Below are 9,857 nucleotides of genomic sequence, written 5' to 3' on the forward strand. Positions count from 1 at the left end.
CTGCAACTGTGCCAAAGGACAACAGTGTGTTCAAAGTGACAATGTCAATGAAATGAATCATAAATTGTTACAAATATTGTAGAAGAATAATTTTCAGCTGGAAAGAGCAAAGGTGGCTTCTTGAAGAGTGAGGACATTGGGGATGGGTTGCCAAGTGCATTTTAATTGGTGACTACAGTCTCCAATACGACCTCACATTGGTTACATGGAGATTCGCTTGCTGATGAGATTCCCCAGGGCAGCCTTCGTGTGCCGATTTCTCAGACTGTAGATGAAAGGGTTTAACATTGGAGTCACTGCCATGTACATCACAGTTACTACAGCATCCTTTAGACTGTAACTAGTCAGAGGGTGGAAATACTTGCCCATGACTGTCCCATAATACAAAGAAACAACTGTGAGGTGGGAACCACAGTTGGAGAAGGCTTTGCGCACACCCTTGGTGGGTGGAACATGTACTAGTAAGACTGTGGAAAAGACCCGAACATAGGAGATGATGATACATAGCAATGGCACGGAGAAAACACCAACCCTGAGGTACATCATCTTCACATTAAAGTGGATGTAAGAGCAGGTCAGCTTTAGTAAAGGGGTAATGTCACATTAGAAGTTGGCCACTTTCTGGTTGCCACAGAAGGACAGGCGAGCTGTGAGCAGATTATGAGGGTGGCGGGGGGGGGGGGGGGGGGTGATTAGTGTTTCCAACCACCCAAAAACCAACAACTAGCAGGACACAAGTGTGTGGGCTCATAATCATTGTGTAATGAAGTGGCCAGCTGATGGCCACAGCACGATCATATGCCATTGCAGCCAGGATATAGCTATCTGTGTTAGCCAAAGCAATCATGAAATACATCTGTGCGAGGCATCCTCCAACGGAGATGGTTTTGGTGCTCAAGAGATGGTTGGCTAGCATCTTCGGGATGGTTACAGAAGAGAAGAAGATGTCAACAAAGGAGAGGTTAGCAAGGAAAAAATACATGGGGTGGTGAAGGCGAAAGTCAGAGCAAATGGCCAAAATGATGAGCAGGTTTCCAATCAGTGTGATGGGGTAAATGAGCAGGAAGAAGATGAAGAAGTAATCTTCCTGTTCCTGCTGACTGCTAACTCCCAGGAGGATAAAATCCAGGCTAGAGGATTGAGTATCTTCCCTCATTATTCTTTTATTAAGATTGGGGAGAGAAATCCAGAATTATTAGTGAAGTTACTTTGTATAATGATCTTCCGTATCCACCAGTTTTGTCTCAATGATAAGTCATCTCTGCAACTGAGTTTACTAAATTCATAGAAAGCCAGCATTTTGGGAAAATATCCTTGTTGCTCATTGGGACTAATTGACAGGCCTGTACACTCATCTCTACGAAGTGAGCAACTTTTGAATCAGAATTGCCCAACGTCCCCCATCTCAGTGCCACTACCCAACCATATAGTACTTAATCAATTAACAAGTACTTGATTCTCATATTGTATGAACTAGATACTTTGTTAATTTTACAGAAAAACTAAAAAAATATGTGAAAATGCAATCTTTTAATATATTTATTCAACCTGTAAGACATAATCTATGCTCTCAGGGACCTTCCAACTTAATGAAGAAGCCAGAATCACATGCCAATTTTATTAAATATGATATGGAAATTACAGCATTTTGGAGTCTTTGGCTAAATACACCAGTGCAAAAGCTGTGTTAGTACAAGGACCAGTCTGGAAATTAGGAATTATTCCAGTGACCAATGTCGTAGTGATCCCAGGCCCAACGAGTAAAAGGTATTTGCACTGACACTGACAGATTATAAATCACAAGGACCACAGAGTTACGATCTAGGAAAAACAAGCCTAGTGAATTTCCTCCCCAATATTCCCATTTTCAAATAAGACTTTCACAACCTCCTTTTTGTAAAACTCTCTAATATAGATCATTGCAAAACTTTTCTCTTTGGTCTTCTCTTTTCTTTTCTTTTCTTTTTTATTTCTTGTGGTGACTCATCCAATTTTACAGTCACTTCATGGACAGCACAGTAAACTCTTAGATCTGTATCTGTTTCTTTGATGTCTCTCTCCCATATTTTTACATTCAGTCATTCTGCCATCATGTCTGTCCAAACTCTCTACTTTGCACATCCAACATGTAGTTTGCAGGCTGTTGTTCAGGCGTGGAACCATACTGTGTGTGTGTGTGTGTGTGTGTGTGTGTGTGTGTGTGTGTGTGTGTTTTAATCACCCGCAGAGAGTTCATTGTGAAACATTGTTCATTTTATGAACCAACAAGTTTGCACTTAATATTTCTAGAGTTAATTCAGGGTTTATTTCTTTGGTTCCCCACATGTGGGGTGCTCACAGGCACACACACCCAGTTTATCCTTCACTTTTACATCTAATCTTATTGATTATTTAAAAGCATTGTCACATAATTTAACTTTTCTAGCCACTGTCTCAGAGCTTTAGCTTAGATAATCATCATTTTCTACCTGAAATACTGTAATGTTTCCTTAGCTTATTGGCTATAGATCCCCTCCTCTTTGATCCACTTGTACTCTGAGGCATACTAACTATGGCATAGCCTACTAGCTGCTTATCCAAACCCATGTTGTTCTCTTCTTCCGGGATGCACAAGTAGACTAGATTTCCCTAGCTCCCTTGCACTGAGGTGTGGCCATGTGACTGAGTTTTCAACTGCCAGTTCATCCATGTGTTCCATTTCTGGGCTTCCTCCATACTTGTTTTCCCCTTGTGCATGCTAGATAAAATGGCCAAGGGGCTGAATGGGATGGTGGAGTCACATGGTGAAATGAGCTTGTGTCTCTAGTTCTCCACATACCAGAGCCACCCACCACCACAGATACCCACTGGGACTGTTGCATAAGAGGGACATACTCTTTCATTCTGTTTAAACAATTATACAGTTTGGGATCTATTTATTAACTTTAGCATTTGTTATCTTATATTGTACTATTTAATATCCTCTCCCCAGGGTATCCTGAATAATTCACTATTTTTTCCAAAAAGAACTCTACTCAACAATTAATTAAAACATTATTCTCAACATGTGTGAGTTATGTGCTAGGCACAGGGGATATAGATCTAAGTATATTTTCCCCAAATATAATGAACCTAAAATTTCCAGGTTGTCTATCTCCGAACCTAAAAGAATTTGGAATTATATCCTGGAATTCCTTTTCTTATCTTTGTACAGAATCATAATATCTTAAGTTTGAGAGGGTTCAATAAAGCTAAAGAGCTCAGAGAGCATGGTAATTCCTTTGGTGTGGAAGTATAAGGTTTTAGGGCTGTGATTCTTGGCAATATGACAAAGTAAGCTTGGCAATATGACAAAGCCCATTCCAAGTAAAGTACATAGAAATTATAAATAAATTTTAAAAATAATGAAATATACATATAACCAAATCTGAAAGAAAGAAATGTAAATACGTAGGTATGAGAAACAAAAAGAATGCTCAGCAAGCCAGAGCAGATTCGGTTATGGCCCCTTGAGGTTCCCAACTATTAGCAAGGCCCTAAAGGCAGGGGTCTGGCTTGTAATTTCTCTTTGGTACAGGAGATGTGCCCACAGATCTACATGAAGTAGTGAGCTAATTTGAGTTCTCTGTGTAAAACATGCAAGTCCTGCCCTATTTGTAAAGTAACACTAGATTTTTTTTGCTATGTTAGAATTACAAAGCAAAGTACAAAAGAACAAAATTCACAGAAAATATGATTGTCCACAAAGAAAACCCAAGATAATCTCTATATAAGTCAATAATTCCCAAGAAAGACAAGTATCATATGATTTTACTCATATGTGGAATCTAATGAACAAAATAAACTAACAAGCAAAATAATAACAGACTCATAGATAGAGAGCAAGCGGATAGATGTTTGTGGGAAGGGGGGAGTTTGGTAGGGAGTAGGGTGGAAGAATTGAATGGGGGGAAAAGAGAATTCCCAAGGGAATCTCTAGAAATATCAGCAAGTTTATTTCATAGAGACCAATATTAGAAACAATCAACACTGTTCATATACTTAAATAATAATAAATCGGAAAATATAATTTTTATAAAGAATCCTCAGAACAGCAATATAAAATACTAAGGAATTTAGAAATCATTCTAACAAAAGAGGTCCAACTGGTTTCAAAAATTACAAAATTTTACTGAAGGACAAAAAAATAAATAAAAGAATGCCTAAAAAATGAAGAGATAAGCAATGTTCATGGCAAGACTAGATGTGGTAAAATTGTCAGTTCTCTTCCAATTAATCTATGAATTGGATGCAATCTCAATCAAAATATTACCGGTTTCTTTTAAACATAAAATTTCGCATGCAAAAGAATGAGGAGCCATAAAGAGCTAAGACACGTTAGAATAAGGAGGGAGTAATGGTCCCATTAGGACTCAAGATGATTTGCTATGGAAATTCAAACAGTGGAATAGTGCTGATGTCAGGAATGAAAATTAGAACTATTAACAGATGATAGAGTCAGACCCAAAACAAGCATTTATTAGCAGAGGGCATATGACATGGCTTGGTTTAGAAATGGGCAGGGAAAGGAGAGACTAACCATGAAGTAAAGAGTGCTGGAACAATGGGATACCTATATATGAAAAATAACCCTTAAAGGATCAAATGCGAAAAGCAAAACTTCAAAAAATGTAGGGGAACAGGTAAGCATATCAAATCAAGACATTGTTTTCTTTACACTTATACAATGTTATATGTCAATTATATCTCAATTACACTGAAATAATTTTAGAGTACAATACGTTTATGATACAGGAAATGTAATTTCTTAAACCAGCACAAAACACACAAAATATAAGAAAAAATTCTTACACATTGACTACTTTAAATGAAATTGAAAACATTTATATGAAAAAGACAATATAAAGAAAGAGGAAAGATTAGTCCTGGCCTGGAAAGAGGTGTCTGCTATACACATAATCAGCCAATCACTAGTATTCAGAACACATATGAGTCTCACACACTGATAAGAAGGGGACCAAAGCCCTAACCGGTTTGGCTCAGTGGATAGAGCATTAGCCTGCGGACTCAAGTGTCCCAGGTTTGATTCTGGTCAAGGGCATGGACCTTGGTTGCGAGCACATACCCAGTGGGGAGTGTGCAGGAGGCAGCTGATTGTTTCTCATCAATGTTTTAACTCTGTATCCCTCTCCCTTTCTCTCTGTAAAAAATTAATAAAATACATTTTTTAAAAAGAAGGAGGCAAAAAATGCAGTAGGAAATAATGGGCAAAAGGTTAGAACAGACAAGTCAGGAGAAGAAAAGGGTACAGCCAATAAACAAATGAAAAATGTGAAGTAAAAACAAAACTTAACAAGGAATAATGGACAAAACACGCACAAGTGGGAAATCAGCCTAGAAAATAAGTTTGTGGTTATACTGTGGGGAATTTTTAGTATGGACTGGATTCCTTGCATACTAAAAATTAGGATAGTTGATGTAAATTGAACTACACTTTTTTGATCATAGAAATATGCAACCGTTTGTTTAATACAAAGTTAGATATTTTGGCAATATAAGATGACTGATGAGTAAGTCAACATTTGAATGACAATCTGATACAAGGATGATCATAAGTTGATTAAAAAGAGAATTAATAAATGTAAGAAAAAGCTGCACCAGATAAGAAGTGGTTGGTATAATCAATATGAGAACTAAACACACAGGGAAACAGAGAAGAGAAGGTTCTGAGCACAGGGACTTCATGTTCTGCAGTGTCATCATGGGAGAGGTGATTTCTGCTGAAAGACTGAGTTGAGAGGTGAAAGGACCATAGGCCTACAGGGAGAGGAGTCAGGAGAAGCATCAGCATGAATGATAGAGACAGAGTGAGAGCCCTGAGTTCACGGGAATTAACCAAAGTTCCAGGTAGTGCTGAGCCACGGAAATCTCTTTTCCTGGAAAGTATTTGTGCTCTGAGTGTGACAGTGCTGAGGATAGGTTTTCAGCGACACAGAGGCCAAATACATCCCCTTAGCATCATAGGTAAAAGAAATACACACACACACACACACACACACACACACACACACACACACACAGTGTGATCTGCCCAGACTTCCCCTGGAGAGGAAAAGGCGTGACACCCTGAGGACAAGGATTTCCCATTGGCACAGATAAGGGACCCCTCTGGAGGCCCATATGCCTCCATCTGCCTGCCCTGTCCTGGGGTATGACCCTGACAGGACTACTAGGTTATCTAAGACCCAGCAACTTCTTTCTGTCCCGGGGGTATGTAGGCTGCACAGGGATGGCTCACAGAGGTGGCCTAGCCAGGACTGGTCTGACCCCGGCCACCTTGTGTTACCTGAGGCCATATTCTAGAAAATGGCCAGCAACATCGGGGACAAGGCTTGAACCAATGTCTGCACCGTCTGGAAAACCTCTCACTGCAGGGTCTCCGGAAGAAAGAGCACCAATCACTGGGAACACAGCAAGAGAACATCTTGCGCTGGCAAATGCCTCTTGGCAAGTGAGCTGCCTGTGGGGCTAGAGGTGGGAGCCTGGTTATGGGGTGTCCAAGTTTTATTGGAAAGTGACCTCAGTACCAGGGATTGTCTTGCCTGAGTCCCCTCATCTCATGACAGCTATGCAAATAGTCCTGTGGGCTGCTGTCTGTTGTCCCCTCTTCTCCGTAAAACACCTGATCTATACACAGTGGCACCAACACAGCCCTCTCCCCAGCACCTTAGAACTTCTGGTTGCAGCCAAGGTCCCAGATTTGAGGAGACAGACCTGGGCTCAGACTCAACCCCTCATTCTTACCTCTTCTGGATCCTGGATAAGTCATTGTGTCTGTCAGAGCCCGTCTCTCTCCTCCTGCACAATGGGTTATGCAGCAAGTGCTTCTTAGGGCTGTTCAGGCTCATGTGGGGAGTAGCTGTGAAGCAGGAGGAGGACGGTCACATGTAGGTAGTGCCTCCAACCTGTTTTTCCATCCTGTTGTCACCTCCTCTGAGTCTGCTTTTCTTCTAATCCTACCCAAGATCATCGCATTTAGAATGTGTGTGTGTGTGTGTGTGTGTGTGTGTGTGTGTGTGTGTGTGCGTGCCAGTGCTCCCTTTCTGGATCCCAGAACAAAATGGCCCCACATAGGGAGGAACAGGCAGGAGCTGCCCAGTATGTCAGGATTTCTAATTTCCAGACCAACTCTGTGGGGAAGGTGGGAGCCTTGGCCTGGGAGGTCTGAACATTCCTGAACTCTGGACTCTGAATGTCATGTACCCTGGCCAATCCCTGCCTGACTATGGGCTTCTGTTTCCCACTTATCCAATGAGGGTGTGATTCAGGACTACGTAAGCATGAGATCAGCAGAGGGGGGCCCAGCCTCAGATTTCTCCACTGTGGGTGGGTTGTGGACAGATTTCTCCACTGTGGGTGGGTTGTGGACAGAGGAATCACCTTTGTGATTTCAAATCTAGGCGCCTTTTCAGACAAATACTGTCTAGGCTGCCAAATGCCCACTGTCTCTCCCATGCCATCTCGGTGTCTGTACACGATTGCACCAGCGCAGCCTTTTCCAGAGCCCCTGAGGAAACCTGGGTGCAGCCAGGACCCCAACTTTCAGGACACACAGCTGGGTTTATCTCAGGCTCTGCATTCTGACCATCTGTGATTCTGGGCAAGGCATGGACCTCTTGGGTCACCGGTTCTCTCTTCAGTGACTCCCCATGGTCTTCACCTTCCTCATGTGGTGTGAATGTGTGCCCTCCCTTTAAGTGTGGGTGTCAGTAGTGACTCCATAGAAGACGGCAAAGGGATCCAACACAAACTCCATGATTTGGCTCAAAAAAGTTAGTGCTTGGCCCAGCCAGAGTGGTTGAGCATCATTCTGGGCACTGAAAGTTTGCTGTTAGGTTCCTGTTCAGGGCACATACCTAGGTTGTGAGTTTGATCCCTATTCAGGGTGCATACAGGAGGCAATCAATTCATGCTTCTCTCTCACATTGATGCCTCTCTCTCTCTCTCTCTCTCTCTCTCTCTCTCTTCAATTTTTTGGGGAAAAATGCATTTAACATTTTAAAGCAAATCCATTTCATTTATTTTTTAATCTTTATTGTTGAAAGTATTACATATGTCCTCATTTTACCCCATTGACCACTTCTAGCCGATTCCTACCCCCCTCATCAGGCCTTTACCACCCTATTGACTGTGTCCCTGGGTTATGCATATATGCATACAAGTTCTTTGGTTGATCTCTTCCCACCCTGAAAAGTTTTTTTAAATGTTGGTGTCTACCCACTTGCTCACTCTGATCTGTTCTCTCTCTCTCTCAGGCCACACTGAGGAATAAGCCTCTGTGCTCTGTGCTGCTATCTGGAGAGACCCACATGGCCTAGCACTGAATGAGACCAACAGACAGAGAGGAAGTCAGGCCTTTGATCCAAATTGAAACCCAAAGTCCCCCTGAGTGAGCTCAGACCCTCAGTGACACAGATCCTGCCTCAGCTGACACCACAGTAGTTCCAGCTGAGCCATGAGGGATTCCTTGTCACAGACATGTGAGCTAATAAGTGTGTGTTGGTTAAGTCTCTAGTGTGGGGGAACTCTCAGCAATAGATCACTAGCACAGTCGTCCCACACCAGGTGCTGCCCTGCCCTCCTATCTCCCTCATTTTTCTCCTCCCAGTTCCCTCCAGTCCCCACCCCCTCCTTTCTAACATGCTCTGCCTCCAGTTTCAAGGATGGCTGTGGAACTTAGGAAAGGACCCTGGAAAGTAGAGCCAAACTGAAAAGTGTAATTTGAAATAGGAAACGGCATCTGCTGAGACCACAGTTCTGAGCTTCCAAGGTAAGGAGACGCTCCACGCAAGGCGGGTGGCTGCCCCTCCAGACCCATCGCCAATGCGCACAAGTGCACTGACCATCACCACGGACCTCTAAGGTAGACCTGCCCCCTTGATTTCCAGACCTCCATTTAATTTCACAAAGCTTTCATCAGCTGCCATTGTGAAATCAGGATTAAGAGGGTAGACAAGTATTTATTCAACTTTCTGGTTTAGGAATTGCATCCTAAAGAGCCTGTGTAATGTCCCCGCGATGGGCTCACGTTCTCAGGGCTTACGGTCCTCAGGGTCAATGGTAGGACTCATCACACTCCATTAGAATTTCCTTTCTATCTGCGTCAACCAACAGGGCTAAACACCTTGAGAGCAGGGACCCTGGATGTGGTCCAAAGTTAATACCCATTTGTCCTGAGACAGTGTAGCTTGTGCCATGGCGGGGCGCGATACAAGGCTGTTAGTCCATCCTCACCAGGGTAGTTCAGAGCACAGAAGAGGATTGATGTAAAAGGAGAAGCCAGGCTATCTCCACAACCTTGTTCAGCCTTGAGGAGTGAGAAATAATGGCCGCTGGGCTCTGGTGAGATGGAAGAGCATCAGGAAAAAAGCCCAGCTAAACCAGAGCTCAGGGGATGAGGGTGGAGAGAGGCTCTGACCCTAGAGGAGACTTTGAAGAGGTGTCTGTGGAGGAGATGAGTGTGGACCCCGGGCCCTAGAACATTCCCTGTCCCCTCTTCAGTGCTATGGGCCAACAGAGGAGATGCTCAGAAAGCTGTTCAGTGCCAGTGGAGCAGGATGGTGTTTCTTTCCAGGTGCCTGTGGCAGTCAGTGTTCAGGAACTGCTTGCTGCTGGTTAAACTCTAAAGCATTCTGCAATGTGGACACCAGGGGGCGCTTAAAGTAATGCTTTGCCCAGGTGCTGGTGGGAGATGTCAAACAAAATGTGGGTTCCCAGGGGTAGCCCTGATATAAAGGGTCCCTGCCCCAATGCTCCTGGTCAATTTCCCCGAAGTCCCATTGTGCTGAGTCTCAAGAACACATTCGTAGAGCTGATGG

The 9,857-nt window shown here is 43.1% G+C and overlaps 1 pseudogene across 1 annotated transcript; it reads right to left on the reverse strand.

Moving 5' to 3' along the window:
* Positions 1-201: 201 nt before the first annotated feature.
* On the reverse strand, positions 202-1,156 carry LOC307115383 (olfactory receptor 1A1-like; annotated as a pseudogene). Its single transcript has one exon. The product of its transcript is annotated as an olfactory receptor 1A1-like (transcript).
* Between the last annotated feature and the right edge of the window lie 8,701 nt (positions 1,157-9,857).

Source organism: Cnephaeus nilssonii (genome assembly GCF_951640355.1).
Source record: "Cnephaeus nilssonii genome assembly, chromosome: 19".
In the NCBI taxonomy this organism is placed as follows: Eukaryota; Metazoa; Chordata; class Mammalia; order Chiroptera; family Vespertilionidae; genus Cnephaeus; species Cnephaeus nilssonii.